At 41.7% G+C, this 27091-nt stretch overlaps 1 protein-coding gene and 1 non-coding gene across 10 annotated transcripts in view; one reads left to right on the top strand and one right to left on the bottom strand.

Moving 5' to 3' along the window:
* The window catches only part of FHIT (fragile histidine triad diadenosine triphosphatase), a 1100662-nt gene that overhangs the window by 447424 nt on the left and 626147 nt on the right, over nt 1-27091 (bottom strand). The window lies entirely within an intron of this gene.
* LOC115655666 lies at nt 26116-26219 on the top strand. Its single transcript, XR_004001453.1, has one exon. It is a non-coding gene; the product is annotated as a U6 spliceosomal RNA (small nuclear RNA).

Genomic DNA, 27091 nt, shown 5'->3' with positions numbered 1-27091 from the left:
GGATCTGAATTAAACAGTGAAACTTACGAGGGGCAAGTTCTTCCAGGTTCTCCCGCTAAGCAAAAGTGGCCAAAAACACGGAAAGTGACTACCCATCCCCCACACGCAGTAATCAGTCCTTTCTTTGGGATGTGGTGTTTGCAGTAGCAAAGCGTCTCGTGTCTCATTACAAGTGGGAAAAAGGGTACGTACCTGCTGATGGGGATTTCCTAACCAAACCATGCCAGCCAGCCACATCAGCAGTGACAGCATCATGGAATGTACCATTGCAAGACAGGGTTGGTACTAAGATCCCATTACTGGATGGCACATGGGTAAGGATGGGGCCACTGGAGATCGCTATTTATAAAAAACAAACTTTCTGGCACTCCAGGGGCTATTAGATCTCTGGAAAATCTGAGATTTAAAGAGTTTAAAAAAATAAAGCTTGGCTACTGGGTGACAGTATTTTTCTGTGATTTACAATTGATATAAAGGATAAAGACTCCAACCCATTGCTGTTTCACTGCTTAAAATTGGGTATCTTTGTCCATGCATTGGCTTTTCTGACAATATTTGGGGCCCTGTGAAGATCACTGGCGGGAGGAGGGGATGTCCCCTTTGCCCTGCTGGGAGTGCCAGACCCGCCCAAGGCTCATTTAAAAAAGGTTTGGGATTAGATATGACTGGAACCCCCCGTTTTATATACCTCAAAGGGGGAGCAGCAGGTAAGTCACTGGAATGACAGGCTCAAGGTACAGCACAGGAGTAAAGCCCATTAGTTACCAGCATCCCCATCAGATTCATTGTCTTTCAAGGACACCTCATAGACTTTAAGGTCAGAAGGGACCATTATGATCATCTAGTCTGCCTTGTTAAGGAGTAAAGCTAGGTCCAATTCTTGATGCCTCTTCCCCAGGCTCCAGCTCCCTCTCCTGTCTCCCTACCCCATCACTAGTGGCTCCCACTCAAAGTCACACATCCTGGCTCCCAGCTGTCAGCAGCAGCACTGGCTGAGTCACACTTTCCCCACTGTCCTGCCACCATCCCCACCCACCCCACTATATGGCCTAGTCCTCTTCTCAGAGCCCACCCCTTGCGTCCTTTACCCATGTTTGGCCTTCACTCCCATGCCTCAGCATCCACCTGCCTTTCCTGGATGGCAGGTCAGTCCTGCTCTCACCCTACAACCCCCGCTCCTATTCAGATTTCCAGCACTTTCCCCTGAAGTAGGCCAGGCTTTGAACTGGCATGATTAGCAGTGCTAGTGGTTGATGCAAACGTGTGGGGCCAGCTCTGCTCTGGGCACCTGACAAGAACATTTATATTTTCTTCTTTTGTTTTTTAAACCCAGTAGGGGGGAAAAAAGGAAGGTCTTTCAGGACCTCAGGGCTGTACTCTGTTTCTTGCCTATGCACATGTTTATCTTCTGTTTATTTGGACTGGTACACAAATAAAATGGGGCACTCACACAGCCCTCCATGTGCCCTTGGAATAAGTTTGAAGAATGAAATCAAATAGCAGCTTATCCCCTGCTCTCCCAATCAAACAGCCCAGTCCCTACTCATTAGATCTGCCCTCAACTCCCCTCGCCCCGCTCCATGCTTCAGCCCTCACAAATGGAGTAGAACCTCAGAGTTACAAACTGACCAGTCAACCACACACCTCACTTGGAACTGGAGATACACAATCAGGCAGCAGTAGAGAAAAAAAATAAGGAAATACTGTACAGTACTGTGTTAAATGTAAACTACTAAAAAAAATAAAGGGAAACCTTTTAAAAAAAGATTTGACAAGGTAAAGAAACTGTTCCTGTGCTGGATTCATTTACATTAAGATGGTTAAAAGCAGCATTTTTCTTCTGCATATTAACATTTCAAAGCTGTATTGAGTCAATGTTCAGTTGTAAACTTTTGAAAGAACTATCATAACGCTTTGTTCGGAGTTACAACCAACCTCCATCCCCAAGGTGTTCAGAACTCTGAGGTTCACTGTATACGGACCTTGCAATTTCTTTTGACTCTTGAAATCAGAGCACAAGGTGGGGGACCTTGTTCCAGAGGTTACAGTACCTCCCTGGAGAATGCTCGACCACCAGCCCCATTTTTTAAATTGGGGGGTGGGGATCCAGGTTGAGCATCTCTGATGATCACATCTGTCATGGTACAGGGAGAGCGTTGATCTCTCAAGTGGTCTCCCAGGCCACTTAGGGCATCATAGGTCAAAAACAATACCTTAAATTCAGTCTGAAAACTAGCATGCAGCCAGCAAAAATCATGGAGGGCTAGTGTCATGTGCTACCCTTGGGAAGCATCACTTATTAGGTGGCCCACTATGTTTTGCACCATCTTAAGTTTCTGAATTGATGTCCAGGTATATTGACATAAGGGTGTCATGTTTTCATTGGTGTTGTTATGCTAGGCAGGTGTCCATGGAGCTTTAGAGAGAAATATAATGAAAGGTTCTTGGTCTATCTTAGCATATGCACAATGATCTCAAATAGTCCTCTGTATGCCCCTGTTACAGTTAAAAGATAGTGGGATACCTCAGCCCCTAACCTATTCTGTAAAACACTGTCATAGTTACAGAGTAAAGGAGAAATTTATTTTTAAAAAACCTGATATACCATAAAAGCCTGGAATGTACCAAAGAACTGAACAATTCTGTCTATGACACAGCATTATGAAACAAATGAACCCAGCTAACAAAATCTCAGCTACTTTCTTTTAACGTGTTATCATGCTGCAAAACTTGCTTGGCAAGGAGGGTCAATTGGCAAAAGCTCTTCAGGGTGCACAAAGTAGGTTTCAGCTAGCATGCTTCAAGTCAATCCCATATACCCTCCTATAGATACTCAGAGTGCTAATCAACATACTAACTATGTGACAGATACTCTGTGATCTTTGCTCCCCTTCATAAATTGGATTTGAGTTCACCTTTACTTGTCACTTTCATTTACCGACTTTCAGCTGTCATCAGCTTCTACTGATGTAAAACCACAGGCCCAAATTCTGGTCTATTTAAATCACTGGCATAACTCCCATTGACGTCAATAGAACTAGGACTGGGTCTGTTGAATCTAACATATAATCTTGCATGGTTTTTTAAAAGTCTGTAAATCCCTCGAGTGATGTACTTATGGCAACCTGAGAGCATGACAGGGTGTATAGGCCCCGCACTGACAGGGACAAACATAGGCTCGCCCCGTCCCTCCAGCCCTGTCAATCATGTATGGTAAGAAGAAAGCTCCTGGAACAGCAAGGAGGATTACAGGAAACCCCAGGGGAAAGCCCGTTCAGGAAGGGCTGACTCTGCTACCAATACATAAGGACCCTAACAAAGCTGCTCCTCTGACACCCCTGAAATAAGGAGGTACCTCAGATTTATTTTTGCCTTATTATTGACCTATGTGAGGCGTGGTTTATGTTGATGTGAAATTTTGCATTTCTCCCCACCCAGAAGTAAAGTAAGCAGGCCCACAAGGGTGTTGGAAACAGGGCATGGCAAGGGGCCCATCCAAGCCAGGGAGGTGCCACAGAGATTTTTACAGAGTTTTTTTTAAACCAAGCAGAGATGCCAGATTTGTGAAACACAGAGGGTTTCTGGAATATAGCTAAGACCCAGTGAATGCTATTGCTTTAGTCTGTACAGCCACCTGGTACACTGCATGGCAGTGAACTGGTTACTCCAAATGGCTTTATACTTTGTTTACAAAATAAATCTGTCACAATTCCTCATCCATAGTTTTGAGAGTGCAGTTGCAAATACTTTCAGATTCTGTATTAATAAGCATTGGTAGGAGTCTCAGATGTGAGTTATACAGTAGGCTAATTTCAGATTCTTGTTGCTGATCCATAAGCCTTATGATGGGTAGTATCATGAACTTGAGCAATTTAATTGTAGTCAGTTACCATAAGAACAGTATTACTGCAAAAATGATTCAGGTGCAACTAGAAATATAAACCCATCAAACGAGACTTCATTCTGTAACAATTTAGATTCTTGTTGTCAATATTAATCTGGAAAGAAGAGGTAGAACAAAACGACGAAAGGTAATCACCATTTTTCTAAACAAACCAGGAACAGCTGCTCCAAGGTCAATAACTGGAAAAATGATGAAAGGAGATGTTACTGATCATGCGTTATGTGAGTAAATGTCACTGCTATAAAACAAATCAGTCCAGATTTAAAACACCATGTGACACTGCATCAGCAGCAACTAAGGTGGTAGATGATGTACTAAAGGGCTTGGACAAAGGATATTATTATGGTACTTGCTTTATTGATTTGTACAAGGTTTTTTGACTGAATGACTGATAGTAACAAGTAATTAGGTTGATTCTGGGGTTACAATGACAAAAAACAAAACAAAACACTGACCCAGGTTATATTTAATCCTTTATGGTACTTTACTGATAGTAAAGTGCTTAAATAAGGAATAGTCCAAGTTTCTGTTGGAAAGTCAGTGCTACATGACAGCTGAAGCAGAATTCAGAGAGGGAGACATTTGGCTTGCATACAGATGCTGTTAATGTGTACAAATGGGTTTAACATCCATTAAAGGTGAATGATGTGAGATTCATGACTTCATCATAAGGAGTTCTCCAAACTCAGTTTCATGTTTTGGTATCTCTGACGTAAACAATCAACACAAGTAAAATGATATGTCCATAGATGGCAACACCATACTTTTCTGAAGTGGCTAAAAATGTGCATAAAACAAGAGTCAACTCCTGCAGTGATTGAAGAAATCTTCTAAACAAAAGCCACAGGAGCTAGACATAAAGGAGACTCTTTTCAATACCCAGAACAGGTTTTTTTTTCCCTGCCATCAGCAAATATGATTTAAGGTAAATGTAATTTCTATTCATATCATCCATTACCCAGCCAACTTAATTAAATGTCAGAAATCTTGTTTAACTGGCTAGTTAACAATGCATCTCTAATCCCAAAGCCCAGCAGCAGCTTCCCCCTCCCCGCAGGGTGAAATTCACTCTGGTGTGGAAAACCAGCATAAAGACCTCAGCAACACTTGAACCCCGTGCGAGGACAGTGAGAGTGAGGCAGGGCCATGGTTATCATCGAGGGGAGCCTTTGGCAACACCTCACAGGCCAATTCAGAGAGCAGTAACTAGAACAGGGTCCTAGATTCTGCGCTCAGGAGGCTCCAGTGGCCTGGATGCATTGGGCAAGTTATAAAGGCACCACTGCCGCTACTCCAGGGGTGTTAACAGCAGCAAGGGTCTGAACTGCAGACCTGCACCTTGGCGGGAGAGGAGGTTGAATTCTGCCTTCACCCACATACAGCCTGATCATTTGGCCTGTACCCAAACTATGTCTCTCAAAGTCATTTGATAGTTTTCACGCAGCAACTGCCGACCCTTTCCTCTGAGCAGCCCTGATACAGTCAGTCAGGCCCTGACCTTAAGCATGTGAGTCATCTATTCAGCAAGGTATTTACAAATGAGTTTAACTTTTAATAGTCCCATTGACATCAACAGATACGTATACTTGCCTTTTACCCATTCAAAACAGTCACAAAACACAATCGCTCTTCCCCACTGCTCAGACCAGGCCATTCCCCTCTTCATATACAGGCTGTCCCATGCCCTATACGTCTCCTTTAGTCTCCTCATTCAGGTTTTCAAGTTCCACCAAAGCCACTCAACTGCCCCATTGTTTTCCTCCCACTCATATTGCCATTCACTTATCACGTGACTCTCTCCACCTGCAAGCCTCTACACTTTGCCCCTCCCCTCTCTCCCAAGTCACTCCCCAAAACACACATTACCTGAAGGCCTCTGAACCTTAGCCTTCCCCTCTTCCAAGCGTTAACAAAACTGCTAAAGATCACCACCCTCATCTGGAACTAACAAGCCATATGCTAAATGTCGCTGCTCATTTGCTTGCTTCTTGCTTCACTGCCTCCTCCTTTGGTACGTCACCTATTTATACTGCAAACTACTCATGGCATGAACCTTGTTAGCGCATTTGTCTGTAAAGGACCTACCATGTCTCCAGTGTTATACAACCAACCAGTGATACTCACAGTAGTGGCACCTGAATAATGCGATGGACTTTGGCATTTGAGCTGATTTAGAAACACAGCACAGAGCTGTAGAGATGCATCTGCAAGGGTAGCAGTGCACTCAGCTACACACCACTGTGCTGGCTATTGATTTTCAGGTTTCAACAACAGTTATTTTATGCATGTAAAAGTTAAAAATGAAGTCACTTTGGATTGATTAGGCACTATCTGATACCTGGGATTCTTTTAATATAGGATGCTGCTTTGGGGCTCTTTTTTTTTTTTTTTTTTCGCATTTAGCCCTTTGTGAGGATAGAGAATGAGATTCAACAAGAAAACTTACATTTTTTTATTGATTTGCAGATTCTTCCTACTGGGATGAATCCCTGGTTGTTTTTCTATGACACATTTTGTGTGCTGATATTTGTCATCATCTCTGGATAGGTGTGTGTATGCCCTAGGGTTTCCACTCTTACCAAGAGAGGGTCCCCCGCCCTGCTCCAAAAGCCTCAGCGTGCCCTTTTTCTGGTTGTGCATTTCCTTGCTCTGGATAGGTCTGACTTTGCCTGCCTTGTGAGGATTGAAGCTGAGCAGTGGTTTCAGGCTGGAGATAAATGTCTGTATGTGCTCTAAAAAGTTACAGCTGATCTGATGAAGCAATACTGCAAACTCTATTAACAAGCTCATTTTTAAACTATACCATTTTAGTTCGCAGTAATGCAAGCTGATCTGTGCCCACAGACATTTATGCCCAGGCAGGACAACAGGGCTGTTCCACATGGCCCCAGGGATCTGCCCACACACATAAGCTTGCAGGACCAGGGCCTGTGTTTGATTTTAATGCGCTGAAGACCTGGCTCTTGCTCTTATTGGAGTCAGTGAAAGATTGGCTGCTGGCTTCAACAGGAACAGTGTGGGCAGAAATTTTGAAAGGAGCCCTACTTGTGTGTGCACAGTTTTGTGTGATTGATGAATTTTCACACATGGGCAGCATCTGTGAATGCAAACTGTGCCTGCAGAATTAGAAGCCACGTTTGAAACACTTCGCCCCATGTGTTCTTATTTTCAGGAAACTTTTTTTTTTAAGCACTAACTTAAATAACAACATAACAACACTCTTTTAAAAGGTAGCCTTAGGGGGGCTTTTGGAAAGAGCTTTAGGAAAATAGCTCAAAGTAGGTTGTTCCTTACAGCAAGATTATGCAAATGACACCAGAAGCTAGTGCTGCCTGGGACTACAGAATTAGGGAGCTGGGAAAGGAAGAGGAGAGAGAGAGAGAGAAGGCAGCAGAGAAAAGAACGAGCACGTGCAGCTGGGGAGTAAGTTGGAAACAACTTGTACCGCCAGTAAAATCCCTACTCTAGTTTTTGAATCTTGTCAAGTTGCAGATATGCCTAATGATGATAAAAAGGAATTGGGGAGGCAGTTACAAAGACTTAAAATTGACAACACTTTCTGCCCATGGGAATAGTGTAGAATAAGGACTTGGCTTCCACACACTCTGGGACACCCCCCACACCCTTTACAATATACTCAACAGATTGGGGCTCTTTTCTCAGCAGAAAATGAGGCAAAGCAGCAGTATAAACCAGGCTTCTTACCACTGACTAAACTCCCATTGCCATAGGACAACAGTCCCAATTCGATTAAACACTTTAAAATGCAGACATTCAAAATGGGGCAGAAGATAGATATATAATAAAGGAGAATTGTTCCCCTTGCTCTGAAAATGAAGACATTTTATACACTTCCTTTGGGGCAGGGGTAGTTGGAAGGTGATACTGTATATTCTATACACACTTATTCTGATACAGAAGTACTTGATCTCCTGGCCTATAGAGAAACCAGAGGATTCTCCCAGGCGGTCTCTGAACCTACACACAAAGCCGGACATATGTTGGATCCTATCTTCAGTCTAGGACAGGATATTGGTGTCATCATCAACACAGGACTCTCCTGGTCTGACCACTACCACCTTCTCCAGATAGAGATTAGAAGAGTAGTGAGCAACCAGAGCTGGTCTATTCCCAAAGACTCTTCAACTCCAGAGGTTTCAACTCTCTCTAGAGGAACAAGCCCGGCAAATAAAAGACCAAAGCACCAATGGGTTACTATAACAGAATAAATCACTTGATGTCCATACTATCAATGTCTTGGCCCCAAGCCATCCACTCTGCCCACTCTGCCCACAGAAGATCGCTATGGTTCACAAATGAATGACAGCAAATGAAGGGCACTGGCACAAAGGGCCAGTGATACAAAAGAACACACTGAATCCCTCCGCCAGCAGCACAACCACCACCTACCGGATAATACCATTGCAAAAGAGGAGGCAAAATAAGCCTTCTACTCCTCCATGATCAGAGCCTACAGAGCCATTCTTCATAGTGAGCATGCAAATCAACGTGGACTGCATAGCCCAGATGCCAGACCCAAGCACTAATTGCTCTGGAAAGCTGCCATCTTAAGTCACTAATAAAATAAACAATATGCAGGGTGCTAACTGGGAAAAAAAATTCTATTCCAGCCAGCTCATATTATCTGCCCCATCGGCACTGCCTGAGCTCGACCCTATCACACAATGAAACTCAAGCAGCCCTGAAAAATATTAGAGTCAGAGCTGTGAAATGGCTCCATGCCCCTCCTGGCTGGTGAAACAGGGAAGAACAACTATACCCACTACTAGTCTACACAGGCAATGCCTCCTTCAGAGAAGCACACCAATCAAACCGTTTGAAAAAAGCAATAGTTCACCCAGTTCTCAAACAGCCACTACTCCATCCTGAAGATCTCTCCAACTACTGTCCCATTCTGGACAAAATAACTGAGAAATCAGTAACCACCAAGCTCCAACAACATGTGACACCAACCAAGATTTCAGACACCTTATGATCCGGGTTCAGACCAGAATACAGCACAGAGACAGCTCTAGGGGCACTAAAAGACAACCTCTTCATGGCCACAGACACAGGTAAGATCTCTATGCTCACACTGCTCCACCCCTGTGCAGCCTTTGACAAAGGGGACCACAAGGCACTGCTAACCCATCTACATGACATAGCAGGGGTAGATGGCCCAGCTAGAGAGGGTCTAATCGTTCCTTTCTAGCAGAACTCAGAGCTCTTCCTTTCTTAGGCCCTGACCTGCAGGATTCCATCAGGACCCACATTAGCCCCATTTCTCTTCAATATGTACATGAGACCACTAGGAGAGAAAGAGACGCCCTAGGCTCAGCTGCCAACCTCATGCTAAAGACCAGAAGAACTCTGTGTAAACTTGGATGATTGTCTCCCTCACCAACACAAGTTGGTCCAATAAAGATATTCCCTCACCCACCTTGTCACTCTGACAGTATGCGAATGACATTCAGCTGTATAGTTCCTTCTCAATAGACTACTAAAGCATTAGAACACCTACAGGAAACTAGCGCGTGGATAAAAAGCATCTGGCTCATGAGGAACCCAGGCAAAATGGAAGTAATAATGGTCGGAAAAGGGAAATGTTTTGAGAACTGTCCAAAAACGTTGTCTCCACATTCCATTGAAGACTCTCAGCCCCCATTCCACAATGTGATGTAAAAGCCTCAAGGTCCTGTTTGACTCCTCACTAAGACTTGATAACTAGGTAACATCAGTTTCCAAAAATGCCTTTTCACCTCACTAGGAAACTTCATCCCTTCCTACTGCACAAGGACCTGGCCCCAGTGATCCATGCACTTGTCACCTCAGGCTGGGTTACTCATTGTATGTGAAGACGATGCACACAGGCTCCTGCTGGTAGAGAACATGGCTGCCTGATTTCACCATGACATGTGCTCCTGGTGGCCTATCAGGACCATAGTCAAGTCCCTCAATTGGCTCCATCAGCTTCCAATGCCAGTTTAAGGCTTTGGCCCTAATTTTCACATTTCAATTAGTGGATTAAGCCCAAGCTACATGAAAGGTCTCTCACAACAGAGATGCTCCTCTAGGACAAGGCAGATCACAAAGCCCAGGACTCAGCATGAGAGAACTGGGACACAGCATTCTCTGTCAAGAGATCTGGCTCTGGAGCAATCTTCCAGAGGAAATCAGGCCAGCCTAGAATCTGACCATCTTTAGGAAATGTTGCAAAACCTTCCTTTCTGAGCAAGCCTTTCCACCATAAATGACACTCACAATATGAACATCCTCTCCTACTCCCAAATTCCTACCACCTACACCCCACAAAAAACCTACCCCAATAGAGTCACCCCTGGACCCTTTTTAAAAATTGGCATCACATTAGCTGTCCTCCAGTCATTCGGTACTGAAGCTGATTTATACGTATGCTGTTATGTGAATGGTACTTTAGTCCTTATGGAAAAAATCCCACCTCAATGAAATACCTTTCACAAATATTTAAATCACAGGCTGGTGTTTCTGAAATTTCCACTTAAAGAAAGAGGGGTTTGAGTTTCTTTCTTCTGTATCTGAAGATTAATAAAAGATACACACATTGATCAGACTGGGATTACTTCTAGAATGATGGGAGCAAAATCTAAACATTTCCTTACCTAAGTACAGTACATTTAAAAGCAGTTTTTGATTTACAGTCTTTATATTGATTTGCTTTACAGCCCTAACCCCCAATACAGCCAAGGAGTGCATGGCACAACTTTAGGGAGGGTTTATGCATAGGTGGCTTTAAGAAGGAGGTATACTGGGGTCTGCTGTCAGGATCTGTAGAAAAGACAGTTTGAAAAATAACCTGCAGATTATATCTGGAGGGTGGAAGTACTCACTCCTACTAAGGGTATGTCCACACTACCCGTCAGATGGGAGGGCAGCGATCGATCCAGCAGGGCTCTAAATTCTCCTCTCGATTCCTGTACTCCAGCGCCATGAGAGGTGCAGGTGGAGTCGACAGGGGAGCGGCAGCAGTCAACTCACCGCAGTGAATAGGTCTAAGTACATTGACTTCAGCTACGAAGTTGCTTATCTTAGATTGATTCCCCCCTATCCCGCAGTGTAGACCAGGCCTCAGAAAGTGAACAAGACAGGTATAGAGGCATCTGAACCCATGAAGGGAATGTGGAAGAGCTAGATTGGGTCCTGCAGGCTTTAGTGATACAAGGGATGCTGGGTTGGGGAGTATTGCCTCTGGGCTGTATATGAAGAGTAAAATTAGAACTCATGCAGTTTCTGGGATTTAGCAGGAAGGGGAATTATAAGAGTATATGACTTGGTCCTAGGTGGTGGGTAGCAGGTTGTTTCACCTATCAGTATGTGAAGTGGAGGCTGGAATTTGGAATGATCCTCTGCCATTGTTGAAAATGGAGCTGGAGCCCAGAGTAGGAAGCCTGGGCCTATGCCTGGTGTTAGAATCTTCATTGTTGGATTGGAAGTTCCCTAAATTTGAGCATTTAAAAAAAATTTAATATTACCACTCAGAAGGATGAGAGATTCTCATCTCTGACTTAGTCATAACATAGTATGTGATCTGGGGACAGTACCTTTACTGTAGAGATGCGAATGAGCAGAAAGTTGATTTAAAATGTGTACCATTTGGGTAATGGGCATATAAATACTTCCGCATCCATCACTGGCTCAAATCCAGCCAAGGCCAGTAGTGACTACCATCCGAGAGGCAACTGGGTGGCCTAAATGAAATGAATTAGCAGGTTGAGTCAAAGTCCCTTTAGGTGAATTGTCCACATCAGAAATATCACTAATCAATAATTATATTGGTCTTTTCAGGACTCAAGGTTCTAGAGACTGCACTGTCATCTCACCATCCAGATACCCCTTTAGGAGGAGATTGAGGAACATGGTTGGAACAACATGACAACTCGGTATTGGTGTGGTTTGTTCCGTGGCCAAGCAGAGGATTCCTTCTCCGTGCCTGACAATTCAGCACCTTTTGCAAGTGCTCAATTTACAGAAAAAACTCAATAGCTGTCCATATGGGGAATTTGAAACCTTCTTTGCCTGCATTATTCTTTTGTGCACAAAGGAAATACGCAGAACTCAGAATAGTGTTTTTAATTACTTAACATCACTTTTTGTAAGGAAAAGACTAGCTCATTCACTGCCAGTGGAGGACGTGAACTTCTGGACAAATCGTGATAAATGTACTATGGATAAATGTGTGTTCACTCTGACTCCAATATTCCTTTTGCTAGTACATGCTTGCAACTGCTACTTCCTCAGTAAAAGTTACTTTGCCTGTTTCAAATAATAGTCTGATTTTACAAGATGCTCAATGGACACCGGTGGAACCACAATGCTCTATTTTCTTAGATGCCCATAAAATGCCCACCTTGCCAGAGATAAAAATGCTAGAACTTTAAAGAATGAGCATAGGAGGCATTGGTTGGTATTATTTTTCAGCTGATTTAGCAAATGTCAGTTCTCGAGACACAGAAAATGAAAACAATCAAGTCAGTCAGTGTTTGGCCTGGAACTTTCCGAACTTCTTCACATCTCCCTACCAATTAACTGTAACTTGGCCTTGACCTGCCAGGAACTAGGAGTGAAATGTGCAGACTCTTGACTAAATAATGGAAATATGGCTGAGATACCGAGTATTGGGGGGAAGGAGAGCGAGAGAGAAGAAAAGGCTGGAACTGTGCTTGTGCAGTAAGGAATATTAAAAAGTTTCCAGAGCTCTGCAGTATGACAATGCATTCTGATATTATCTTTATTCGATACTACTGGATAAAGAGCCAGTTCATTAAAAATTAATGGAACAGTAGTGCCATCCACACATTATCCATAACTATAAAGTGATTGTGGACAACTATATATTAAATCTGTTTGAAATAACTGCAAATTGAAGCAGGAGAAATGTGTCATAAAACAAGGGGAAATGTAGAAAGAAGGAGGGTCATACAATAAAATGGCATGGAAGAGGTGATAGTGCTGCATGAGTCTGAAAATCGGAAAAACTACAATAAACCAGAAGGACTTCTCCCTGAAATGGAAAAACTATTCCCAGAAAGTGAACAACTACAAATAAAAGAACCTTATTAAAGAGTGACATTGTAAAATGGTGAATAAAATGACAAATTGCAAAGAGCTTTGAATGCAAAACAGTAGAGGTATTCGTGAAAAGAAAACAATGTCATCATATCTTTTGATGAGAGCTCTACAAGGCAGGGCATTAATATCATAGACTCAGTAATAGGTTTCAAAATAGGCAGATAAACCTTTTATTCAATCACAAGATGAAAATTCCTTCTCTAAATTTTCTTTTTAAATAAACTTCATTTTAGATGGATTTTTAAGAACATTTTATGGTACGTTTGTTATTTAAAATTTTGAAAAAATTGTGATTAGAAAGTGAAAACGTGAGAAATTCAGTGGGTTTGGTTTCCAGATGCTATTCAGACTGTTAAGGCTGGCTAGTGATTTGTTTTCCATGGCTGTGTAGAGAGCCTTAGGTTGGACTTCATCTGAAAGAAGTAAACAACAAATCATTTGGTATATACAGCAGTAAAAGGCATGCCTGGAAGACCATCATTTTTACCATTTTGTAATGTTTCTATAGTAGGAAACTCTCTGGTGTTAGATTATTCTCCTATGGTGCACTGAGGATTAAGATTATTCATTCACTGGAGAATAGTTAAAGACAGAACTGCAGAGGACAAGAAGTTTCATTTTGAACTATTAGGGACACGTTTTTCAAAAATGGCCTCTTAAGCCCCACTCCTGCTAAGCCATATTCACAATGCATAGACTTCAGTATGTTTATAAGCCTTTGTATAACTGAGCTCTAATTCTGTACATTTAAATTTTGCATTGGACAAAGCATGTGCTTGCCTATACAAACCTGTTGGTAACTACCCAGTTTGGGAGCATGCTGAGTACATGTCAAGACAAATCTGGAGCATATTTAAGGGCCGGTTTGAGGCCACTCTGAAAATGTAACAGCCTTGCTTTGGGAATCCTATTGTAGATGTTAATTGTATTAAGAACAATGTATAAACCACCCCTAAATTAACTGGGGGCCACAAAGACTTTCCCTAGATTAAATTGCACACTTGAAATTGTTAATTGCTCTTCTGCAACAGGTTCTCCCTACTGGGGAGCAGTGATCTGCTCCTTTCTCTCTTTAAACAAGCCAGATGGATCCTCCTATTAGATGGATTTTTAGCTTCAAAACCACCAGTCAACATAGATGGTTCATCAAACGAAGCACAGGCTGCACCCTTCAAAGAGAAAGTGCAGTTTCTTTGTTCTCCAAGAGTCCTGGGAGGCACTGGCTTGTGTTCCCAGGGAACAAACTGGCCTTAAATAATGGTGTTACACAGCAACACGTTGTCACATCAGTGATCAATGAGCAACACCCCTCTTTTGTTTCTTTAAATTTCAAGTTCAGTATGTATCTGGTAAAAAATCTCATGGTGCAACCATAACAAATAGGCCCAAATTCAGAGTGATGTGTAAGGAGCTGTATGTTACGCACTGGCCAGGCCATTTGAATTACTCCATCAGGGAGTTGAAGAGGGTCAGAGTGGGAGGTGCTGGAGGAGGGCATACAGAACAAGCCCTTAAATCTCCCTTTGCATCTGGCTCAAGCATCTCCTCTCTCAACTTCAGTCCTCTCTGCACATATGTCCCTTTGGCCCTTCCCTGATTTCCCTTGGGAAGTTCACCCCTCCTGTGAGCAGAGCCTTGCCCAAACTTCGCAGAGCTGCCTCTTCTGCTCACAACTTCTGCACGGAGATAGTTGCTCCATGCAGAGATGAGATAGGAGGAAACTCTGCATCTCTCCTCCCACTGTGGCACTCTCTCACTACTCTGGCCTGTGTCTGCAACAGGGGTCCTGCCCCCAGAGAACCATTAGGCTCTTGGTAGGATTCTTCGTGTTAATGTTGATGTTGCACATCTGGGTTTAGGATGCAATTATCCTGTTTAGTATGGAACTCTCTCATTTCAAACATAATGTACACCTACAGCATCCTTTCAAATCAGCACGTTTTAATGACAGCTCTTCGGATCAGACTAGACAGACAGAGACAGACAAAAACATAGACAGACTTGCAAAAGTGACAACGTGTAAAGGAAGTTGTGTGTTCTGGGTAGAAAGGCCCTTAAATTTATACTTCTGGAAAATATCCATCTCATGGCTCAAAGATCATTGTGGATTTTAACAGAGAAGGAATTATTCACCACATTATTAAACATGACAAAAAGCTTCGAAATTGAAGCTTAAAAAGGCTATTTAAGATTCCAGCAATCACTGGGACTTTGGCAACAAAAATGTTCAAAAGCCTTTTATAGTTGCTGTCAGATTTATGTAAAGCATTTGAGATTCCTGTGAACTTATTTATATAACAACCTAAAACCTGAAGCCAACTTGAAAGTCTTTCTTTCTAATTATTCAGGGTTGAAGGTGCCATAGAAAAGATATGCAATGTTCTTCCCAGAACATCTCCTAAACTGGTGGCTGGGAAATTATAGGGTTTGGGTGAACATATTTTAGAATGGCTGTTCCTACTGATTATGAGCTGTATCTATTTAGTATATGAACTTTATTTTAGTGAGTTGTTTTTCTGTTTTCCATTCAGAGTTGACAGGGAAGATATCACCTTATGCCTACATTCCATTCTAATTGACTGTTCACATTGTCCCCAGTTGTCTAGCACAGTATTTTATTTTTAGAAATATCCTACAGTACGCAAGAAAGAAGCTCCTGTAGCTCTCTAGTGATGTGATATTATAATACCGCTCTGAAACTTCTTTCAGACTAGGAGCTGGATACAAGAACGTTATCTGGAACTAAGCATCATACCAGCCGAATGCAAAAGTCTTGTATTCTGTAGCGAAGGTATTTTTGTTTGAGACATTTGGTTTGATATCTCACCTGAGAGATGCGAAATGCCCTTCATGTGATGCTGGATCATTGGTTCAGAACTGACTTGGGGAGGAGTGCTGCCTATCAGCTCGCCAACACTAGCTCCTGCAACACTTACATCTTACGGGATGGTCTTCCATCTGAAAGTTGGCAGGAAATGGCCATGCTCATTGTACAAGCTCTGTAAGAAGATGGCATTCATTCCATCTGCTGATATCTATGTTCTTTGCAGTTTAACAGAACAACCCAACACAGCCCAAAATCTCTCTCAAGTTGTGTTGTATCTTGTCCCATGTTCTTTAACTGTCGTCTTACTTCATCCTCTTGTTTTTTCTGCCCCTCATAATCTACTCTCTTTCCTTCACAACTCCAGTCCCCTCATCTCCATCATTTCTCTTTTCTAATCAATCCCCTCAGTCTTCCCCTCTTCCCACTGCTTAGTCTCCCTCTTCAAGCTTAACACTGGCATTTCCTGACTCCTGAGAGCCTACACCTGAAACCTTTATCTTCTTCTAACGTAGGCTTTCTAAAAACTGGAGTTATATTTAGCTCAAACATCTTTATATTACTAGACACTGCATCAGTATGCTTTAATGACAGCTCTTCAGATCAGACTAGACAGACTTACAAAAGTGAGAACTCATAAGGAAATCATGTGATTTGGGTATGTTCTTGAAGCAGAAATTGATAAATACTAGCTAGTTTACATACAATATAAACATGATTGCAGAGTAAGGGGAGAGAACAAAAGTGCGTTTGTCTGCAACACAGAGAGAGTGCGAGAGCTAGAAAAATTCCACCTTACTTTCTAAAACTATTTTGAACACTGTAAAAGCAGCAAAGAATCCTGTGGCACCTTATAGACTAAGAGACTTTTGGAGCATGAGTTTTTGTGGGTGAATGCCCACTTTCCTGGATGCATGTAGTGGAAATTTCCAGGGGCACGTATATATATATATGCAAGCAAGCTAGAGATAATGAGGTTAGTTCAATCAGGGAGGATGAGGCCCTCTTCTAGCAGTTGAGGTGTGAAAACCAAGGGAGGAGAAACTGGTTTTGTAGTTGGCAAGCCATTCACAGTCTTTGTTTAATCCTGAGCTGATGGTGTCAAATTTGCAGATGAACTGAAGCTCAGCAGTTTCTCTTTGAAGTCTGGTCCTGAAGTTTTTTTGCTGCAGGATGGCCACCTTAAGGTCTGCTATAGTGTGGCCAGGGAGGTTGAAGTGTTCTCCTACAGGTTTTTGTATATTGCCATTCCTAATATCACCTACAAAATCTCCACCAAGCATTCTCAAAACTACAATACCCGCACGAGGAAATAAGGAAACAGATCAACAGAGCCAGACGTGTACCCAGAAGCCTCCTACTGCAAGACAAATACAAGAAAGAAACCAACAGGACTCCACTGGCCATTACATACAGTCCCCAGCTAAAACCCCTCCAATATATCATCAGAGATCTACAACCCATCCTGGACAATGATCCCACACTTTCACAGGCGTTGGGTGGCAGGCCAGTCCTGGCCCACAGACAACCTGCCAACCTGAAACATATTCTCACCAGTAACTGCACACCGCACCATAGTAACTCTAGCTCAGGAACCAATCCATGCAACAAATCTTGATGCCAACTCTGCCCACATATCTACATCAGCAATACTATCACAGGACCTAACCAGATCAGCCACACCATCACCGATTCATTCACCTGCACATCCACCAATGTAATATACACCATTATACGCCAGCAATGCCCCTCTGCTATGTACATCGGCCAAATGGACAGTCTCTACGGAAAAGGATAAATGGACACAAATCAGATATTAGGAATGGCAATATACAAAAACCTGTAGGAGAACACTTCAACCTCCCTGGCCACACTATAGCAGACCTTAAGGTGGCCATCCTGCAGCAAAAAAACTTCAGGACCAGACTTCAAAGAGAAGCTGCTGAGCTTCAGTTCACCTGCAAATTTGACACCATCAACTCAGGATTAAACAAAGACTGTGAATGGCTTGCCAACTACAAAACCAGTTTCTCCTCCCTTGGTTTTCATACCTCAACTGCTAGAAGAGGGCCTCATCCTCCCTCATTGAACTAACCTTGTTATCTCTAGCTTGCTTGCATATATATACCTGCCCCTGGAAATTTCCACTACATGCATCCAAGGAAGTGGGTATTCACCCACAAAAGTTCATGCTTCAAAAGTCTCTTAGTCTATAAGGTGCCACAGGATTCTTTGCTGCTTTTACAGATCCAGACTAACATGGCTACCCCTCTGATATTTTGAACACTGCACATTAAACAGTGTCTCTTATGTACACATTATGCTTGATGGCAAATAAATTCATTGCCTCTTATGCTACATTTTGAAAACTACCCAAATGATGCATTCTGCACAGAAATACAAGTTTTACTATTTCTCATGTTTCCATCAGACTACTTCTACACTAACTTATTTTACAAATGGTTCTCCAAGCACAGTAGAAAGCTTTTAATTATCATCATATTGCAGGTAGCGGTATATAGCAGCATAGTTGTATTTATCTATCTGGGTTTTGCCATGCTAATAAAGAAACTGGAACAAAATCTCACTACAGAAAAAGACGTCCATACATAACACTCTAAGCAATATGAATAATACTGAATGCAGCTCCTAACCTGATTTGTCTGCTGATGAGTATCACTAGTTTGATATAGGCCATAATGTGGTTTCTCTCTCTTTCTGTGTTTCTTTCCAATATGATTATTCATTATATATTCTGGCTGTGGGGTTGCCATGGATTGAGATGGAAGCCAGAAGTATTCTTTTATTGCTACTTTTGGCATTAAAACACCACTTTCATTGCATTCCCTTTTTCTACTTAATTGCATTTTAACCAGACAGCCTCCACAATTAACTCACCTGGGTCCTTCTTTTCCATTTTCCCCTTCAAGGGATATGAAGACCAAGGAAAAGGTGATTTGAAACCTAGCTCAATGTAATCCAGTGCTGATTTGTCAATGAATCACAGGTAGCAGACTTATGGTGCAAAAAAAGCACACACAGCATTTTAGATGTTAAAATATTCTACAAGAGTACACTACCTGCTGAAAAATGCTATTCCCATCTATCACTGGTATTCTTGAGGTGCATTCAGTGTATTACAAACTTTGGGTCAAATTCACCCGGCATAGAGGACAGTCAGCCCAGAGTGGGGACTTTAGTACCAACAGGCACATATAACTTCTTCTGTCAACACATCTACAACTAGCCAGAACAAGGAGGGAGCCCAGGTCAAGACAGAATGGGATGCACTGATTCAACTAGCAGACATTAGAGCTGCCTTGATAGAAACCTGTCAGGGTAAGATTAGAATTCAGTCCTTCCTGGCTTTCGGCACTTTCATTGCCCACTGGGTCTCACCACCTCTTAGCAGCTATAGATGATTCCTATGGTTCCATACGCCAAAAAAAGGGAGCAATGTCCTTTTAAACTGAGTCTGACACTTTGGTTCGTCATTCAGCTTTACTAGCGAAAGTTACAGCTCTGTAAAGGCCTTTGAAACCGGTCCAGAAAGGCAGGAACACATGCATATTGCCCCATCACACACGAGACATTTTTAGGGCTGTCAGGGACAATGCACAGCAACAGTCACTGTCCAAGATATGGGTGATATCACTACTCAGTGTGCTGCTAGATGACCCAAGCAGTAACTTTGCTACTAGCTCTAAGAAAAACTTCTTTTCATGCCTTTGCAGTCAAGAATGATTTACTTTGGGGCACTGTATGGTGTAGGCTCTGTATCCTATTGCCATTCACCTGTTAGTCACTGGCTTGAATCTAGGCCAGACCCATAAGGCTTGATTTGGCAAGGGGCTGAGAACCCCTGCAAGGGAGGGAGTGCCCTCAGCTCCCAAAGGAGTCAGCAGGAGTTCAGAGCACTCAGCACCTGACAGGAGCATTCAGTGCCTTGCAGAATGGAGGGCACAGTGACTGAAAGTCAATGCAATCTGCATGGAGGCCTATGTGAAATGTACTGGTGCTAAAAACAAACGTTACTATTGCCCCTCTTATTGACTGACCCTACAGAGACACTCAGCATTACACAGGCTGGAGAGGGAATGTATTACTCTGGTACACCAAAGGAGGGTCCCTTCAGAATACAATGGCATGGTGAGTGGAGAAGTTTGCACTGCAGTTCTCTGTTGCATTACTTGTACTGTGTACTAATAAAAATTTTCGTCTCCAGCGCTCTCAATATGGCACCTTTTATAAATACTCCTTTTATTTTAAAATGAACGTTGATGACTGAATTGATTACTGTGTAAAGCCATGGCACCAGCTAGCCGGGAAAGGGTTCTCCTCAGAGCTACAATCATCCTTACCTATATATTACCAGCGTGCCCTTAGGACTTTAAAGAACACATTGTTTAGACACATCCGTACCCTTCAAGCACATGATCTAAACCAGATTAACCCAAACAATGAAAAGATAAGGTGCAGTAGTCATAGGAGGGTGCCGGCATTTTGTATTCAATTTGTATTTATTAGGGAACATAGTCATGAAAGCTTACATTACCAACCAAAAAATCACCTGCAATGACAATTCCAGAATAAAAAACAAGTCAAAATTATATAGTCCAAGTGAAATAGTCTGATTATTGTTGACAACTGTTAGAAGGGAAATCACTAGAGATAGGTACACAAATGTTTTCCTGTGAGAAATTTCAGATGAAAAAGTTTAGTTTTCCCATAGGAATATTTGAACCAATATATCTGAAATAAATGAATGCTTTTGTTTGTTTTTTATTTAAAATGTCATGTCAAAATGAAATGACATGGCATCTAAACTTGATTCAAGATGACAGTTTTCATTTTGTTTAACGTTTTGAAAAAAATGCCATTTACTTTCTCTTTTTTTAAACGGAAAAGCTGAAATGTCATAGCCAATATTATGTAATCCCAGAATGCCTTGTACTCATGCTAAGCTTTGTTGTGGAAATCTATTACTTGTTAAAACTGTTGTAAACGAGAGAGAGAAACAAGATGTATGTTCAGGTTTGCCAAATATTAATTGTGTGCTAGGTGCAGTTTGTGTAGATATGTCTATGATCTACTGCCTTTTGGAATGTTATGTAATTTTCTATCTGTCATAAACAAGGAGAATATAAAATATGAATAAAATTAAGCTCAAATTGGGAACAGAACAACTTAACTGCTGCAAGAACGTTCTCCAGATACATAATGTATTAACCTTTCTGTATTGTACTTATCCATCTTTGATTAATAGACTATTTAAGCCTGGTTATCAGATGTCTATCAATAAAGGAATTGAACCTCAAGAAATGAAACAACACTAAGTCAAAATGAAACTATTTCAAACCAAAAATACTGATTTCAACATTTCCTGTAGGGAAAATGGAAAATTTTAATCAGAACTGACATTTTCCCATGGAAAAAAAATCAGTTTTCACAAAAACTTGTTCTTTGACAGAAAAGCTTCCTACATGAAAATATTCAGTATATTCTTTTGGCTTCTTATATTTGAAAAATGGTTGCTTTTCAACATCTTTCTATTTTACACTAGTACCTCACTTAAAAAAAAATAGGGAAAAATTAAAGCATGGCCTTATAATCAAATTTAATGCAGCCCTAGTGTTATTAACCCCATAATTAAACTAGCTAAAGTAATTTAAGATACGACAACGTAAGGTGTCAATACTGCAAAGGCTGATGCATATGTATTTAATTTAACATCTTCATAAGTCTTTGCAGGACTGGGGATTGATATAGTACCAGAATATCTGAAAATACTGATGAAGAAAAATTGATTTCAGTTTTTTTAAAAAAAGAAAAACATTCTAAAACCAGGGCCACCACAAACTAAAACAAACATAAATAAAATCCCCTCTCTCTATCAATTCTACGCCAGTGACTATGATATATAGGAGCTTTCTGCTTGTTGAGATACATTCTGCTAGCTGTCACCTTGCATTTCTAAATTGTTGAAAAACTTGCCTATCAGCCTCTAAGGCTTTTTTCCCTGGGCTTTACAAAAACAACAACATGTTTCCCTGATATTTCCGTTACAACAGGAGGCCTGTTAAAACAGCATCATGAATTTCCAGTTATGACAGATATGAAAGGACATAATATCCAGGAAACATTTCATTTTTAATGTATTCATGAAGAGGTCCTTGTCAATCATGGCTAGTGAATTGAATCAAAAATAATACTTAAAGTCTTAGGAGGATACATTGAGTTTTACATGCAGCGATATAAGGACTGAAGTGGGACTGTGTTCCGCTAAGAAGATTCCAAGCCTGAAATGCCGATGTGAAATTATTCAGAAACCTGCCAATAATGACATTTCAAACTACAGCTCTCTCCTTCTTGGTTCTGCTCCATGTGGGTCCATGTATTATTGCCACACAGCTAATGGATTCTCTCAGCTGATGCTTGAAAAGAACGAGGTCGTCAATCAGCCATTTATCATGGGGTTTCAAAACAATGTGTTTTATCTTCCCGCTTGTTGTGAATATTAATAAATTTACATCTCAAAATATTCTATAAGATATAAGCTGCCAAATACCTTGAGCAGAGAAAACAATTATACAAGTCACATTAAAACTTAAATAGTTTTTAAAAAGTGTAAAAGCAGCATTATTTACTCCTGATGCCATTACAATTGATTTTGTCAACTTGTTCAGTGCTGTACAGATAATAAAACAAATGTCAATACTAATATGTTTTGTTGTTTTTACAATGCTTCAACCAGATATGCAATTACATATTTAAAAGATACCATACTGCTTTTTAAAAATAGCTTCAATTTGTATTACATTTTTTGTCACCAATTTGAATACACTGAAGACTGATTTAAAATGTTCCTAATATGTACTACAGAGAGGTATTCTGAAAAGACAATTTACAAAGACAATGATATTACAGTAAGAATTCAATTCTGAAATAATATGCTATTTCCTAAATAAAATCCACAGGTAGCATTATCCTAATGCTAGGATACCATTTATCATAATGAGAGTAATAACCAATCACAAAAAAGGCTGCTTACATTTTTTAAAGCTGCAACCAATGTCCCTAATTCAATTATAGATTCTAAAATAATCTTATATCTCTAAGGTCCAAATTTTAAAGCAATTTGTATGTTGATGGAATTTAGACACCTATGCTCCTAAATCCCTGAAAAGGATACTTAGGGGCTGTGAAGCTGAACACAGCAACACCTAAGTACATTTAAAAATCGGGCTAAGTGCTTAAGCACCCAAACATTCAAGTACATGGGATGTCCCTGTTACATTAAATAAGTGAAATTAAAATAAAACTCAATTACAATGGATTGCATGTCAGTTTTATTGCTAGCTATTATCTCCACAGACAATAAACACCATTAGTATAACACCCACAGATTTCTTATATGCCAACCTAAGTTTCTACCATGCTGAAAATATCAGAACCATTTGCCTATAAAACACAAGCTATTTCCTCTTGTGGTTGTTCCGTCTAGTGCTTCAGGACTAGACCGGAACAGGATTTCTTTACTATGAAATATGTTCAAATGGAGAAGTTTGTCTAGATGACAACACTGTGCTGTGTCTCTTTCTTCTTTTAAACACAAACCATTTGAAACCTCTCAGGTTTCACAGGATAATGATAAACGAAGCAGAAAACCTTTCTGAACCTGAAAGCATCAGAACCAGACCGTTAACTAAGGTATAATCCAGATACTGGACAAATTCCCTCCTGTGCTTAGTTTCCACAGCAAAGCGGGGCTGCTGTTGTGGGGCAGTCTCCTTAATTCCAAGGGGCTGCTCTAACTCGCACCAGCTGGCACTTTCTCAAATGTATATGCGCCTGCATCAGAGCCTACATTTCTCTTTCACAATCGTTCCATTATCAGGCACTTAGAGAAGCCAGTCTTGCTAGTTGCAGCTAACTGATGCTCTACCACTTGCTTTTATCCGCTTGTTTTACATTATCGTTTAATTTTCCCTGTCCTACTTGCCCATGCCGTTCACTCCGTATCTCCAAACTTTTCCCCTTTGCCTCTTCTCCCCCTTGCCCATTAGTGTCCTCCCTCTTCATTCCTCCAGCACTCATGCACCATCCTAGCTCTACCATCTGTTCCACACCCTTCATGCCAATAATTTAAAATAAAGATTAAAAACCTGCATCATTTTAAATGTTCTTACTTCCTCCTACACTCCATTTCCAGGTCTGCCATTGACCCGCTGTGAAATTTTGAGCAAGACATTTCACCTCTATTTGCTTTTGTTTCCTCCTACCCCACCCTTTTTGTCTGCCTTGTCTATTTAGGTGATAAACTCTTTGGGGCAGGAACTCTGTCTTGTTATGTGTTTGTACAGCGCATAACACCTCGCTGCAATCAAAATATAAAGAAATCACAGTGTTTAAGTTTGAATCCCTTTTCTGTAGTGTGACAGACAGTGGGGTACAGGAGTCTGGTAGAAGGCAAATATACTGGTCACTGGGTGAGTAGTTTTCTGTTCCCTGAGTGACCAGAGCAGGGGCTGCACTACAGTAATCAGGAACCTGCTAGAACCAATTCAGGCAGACAGGCGGATTAGATCACCTGCAGCCAATCAAGGCAGGCTAATCAGGGCACCTGGGTTTAAAAAGGAGCTCACTCCAGTCAGGGAGGGGGAGCCAGAGGAGAGCAAGTGCGTGTGAGGAGATGGGAGCAAGAGGCACAAGGAGCTGAGAGTGAGAGGCTGTGCTGCTGGAGGACTAAGGAGTACAAGCGTTATCAGACACCAGAAGGAAGGTCCTGTGGTGAGGATAAAGAAGGTGTTTGGAGGAGGCCATGAGGAAGTAGCCCAGGGAGTTGTAGCTGTCATGCAGCTGTTACAAGAGGCACTATAGACAGCTGCAATCCACAGGGCCCTGGGCTGGAACCCGGAGTAAAGGGCGGGCCCGGGTTCCCTCTAAACCTCCCAACTCCTGATCAGACACAGGAGGAGTTGATCCAGACTGTGGGGAAGATCACTGAGGTGAGCAAATCTGCCAATAAGCGCAGGACCCCCCAAGATAGAGGAGGAACTTTGTCACAGTAGGTACTGTAGCTATGTGTCACCAACACCTCAAAGGTAATACATGATTTATCCTTTGGGGACCTGATCCTTCAGCCAGTTACACACGTGAGCAAGTTTACTTTTGAGAGTCATCCCATTGAACACAATTTGCATGAGTAGAGTAACTCGTCTGTATTTGCAGAATCAAGCCCTATTGTAGTCTCAGATTCTTTATTTAGTGGTAACATGAGAAGTAGGACAGGTTCTCTTAGCCACAGAGGTAAGATTTAATAGTTAAAACCTGTGTAAGTATTGCAGTAGCATGTGCCAATCAAGAACCACCTCTGAAAATAAAAATAAATAGAGCAGCAACTTAAAAAGATGCATTCGCTGTGCACACAGACTCTGCGTTTCATACTTTTCAGCTCGGCGCCTTCGATGTCTCACCTTTGGTAAACCTGATTCATTAGTATATTAATTGACAGTTGTTTCCTGATCTAAGTGATTGTTTTGTAGTTCTATTATGTTTTGTCAGGCAACAGTACACAATTAATTACAAATAAACTAAGAATTAACTTTGCTAACAATGAGATGTTTCAAAGCTTTTTAGCTTCAGGAAAGGAAGTCTCCTACCCATACAGCTGTGTTGTTTTCCAGAGCTTTCTGAGCAATGTTTCTTCAGCTATATTTGTCTCTAAAGTGAGTTTGTCTGACACAGGAGGTTAAAATAATGGGGTTTTCTGTATTGTACCTCAGGAACTGACCATTTAAACACAAGAGGCCATATGCTGCCCTTGATTAGGGTATGAAACTCTTACTGATATCCTACGGAGAGTAGCCAAGGGCCGTATACCTCTATAAAAAGACTGAGCTGAAGAAGAGCTCTGTGTAAGGTTGAAAGCTCATCTCTCTCAGTAACAGAAGTTGGTCCAATAAAAGATATTACCTCACCCACCTTGTCTCTATAAAAAGACTGTATATTATCACAGTAGGCCAAATTCAACAGCCCAGTATTTCAGTTCTACTGTCTTTTTAAAAAGGAACTCTGATTAACAGTCTATTAGGGAAGCTAAGACATTTGATTTTTCTGTCAGAGTAATTACTGTGATCTCCATTTAAATGGACGGAGGGGTATGCACTCTCACAGCTCACTGGCACCAGGATGAATCTGGAAGCTTGACATTTGCAGTACCACAGATGAAAAGCAACGAGGTTGGCTTGAGAGACCTGACACACTATCACCTGACACAGCACTCCTGGCGGCAGCAGATATACTAAAATTGGAACGATACAGAGAAGATTAGCATGGCCCCTGGGCAAGGATGACACGCAAATTCGTGAAGCGATCCATATTTAAAAAAAAAAAAAAGCACTCCTGGCGGAAGCAGAGGATGCCCTAAGGGAAGTATGTTTACACTGGGAGCTGAGGGTGAGAGTCCCATCTTCTGCAGCCATACCCGCGCTAGGTCTCATCGAGCTAGCGTGCTAAAAACAGTAGCATAGCTACAATAGCACAGGCAGCTGCGACTGCAGCACGGGCTAGCCATGCGAGTACGTACCCCCAGCGTCCAGGTGGGTTTGTACTGGCTGCAGCGAGCCTGTGCCATTGCTACCACAGCTAAGCTACCCTTTTTAGTGCGCTACCTTGTTGGGCGTGAACACGAGTATGTTAGTGCGAGGTGAGAATCACACTCCCCAGCTCAGCCTTACACTGAAATCTACGACACTTAACCTTTCATTTTAGATCTGCTTCACAATGGATTTCCACCATTCCCATGTGACTGGCTTCAACTTTCTGATCCTGGTTCACCTGAATCTGAATTATCACACAAACACTTCAGTCAAACATCTGGAAATGAACTCAGGGGTGGGGGGACGGAATAACTGCTTAAGAGTCACAATTCTTAATCACTCAAAAGACTCAATGAGAAGAATGATTGCCTGGATTAAATACGGCCTGTAACTGCAAACTCATTCTCTTTCAGCCAGCCATAAATCTCCCCTCACCCATACCCTTTTCAACTCCAGTCAAAGATAAATTTTAAAAATGGACAGTTCTGACACCACAGCAAAATAAGTTTCCCAATTGCTCAGCAGAGTCCACAAATGAAACAACTGGTTAGAACAGCTGACCAATCAGAGAGTGCAGTTTGAAGATACTGTTCATATATATAATGCTGATGTAAAGGAGTTGGTCTTAATTTAGGATGTTGCAAACAGGGCTTCATC

Source organism: Gopherus evgoodei, chromosome 7 (assembly GCF_007399415.2).
Source record: "Gopherus evgoodei ecotype Sinaloan lineage chromosome 7, rGopEvg1_v1.p, whole genome shotgun sequence".
Lineage (NCBI taxonomy): Eukaryota > Metazoa > Chordata > Testudines > Testudinidae > Gopherus > Gopherus evgoodei.
Note: the sequence above shows the minus strand (reverse complement) of the source record. Positions and strands in the feature narration are given on the sequence as shown.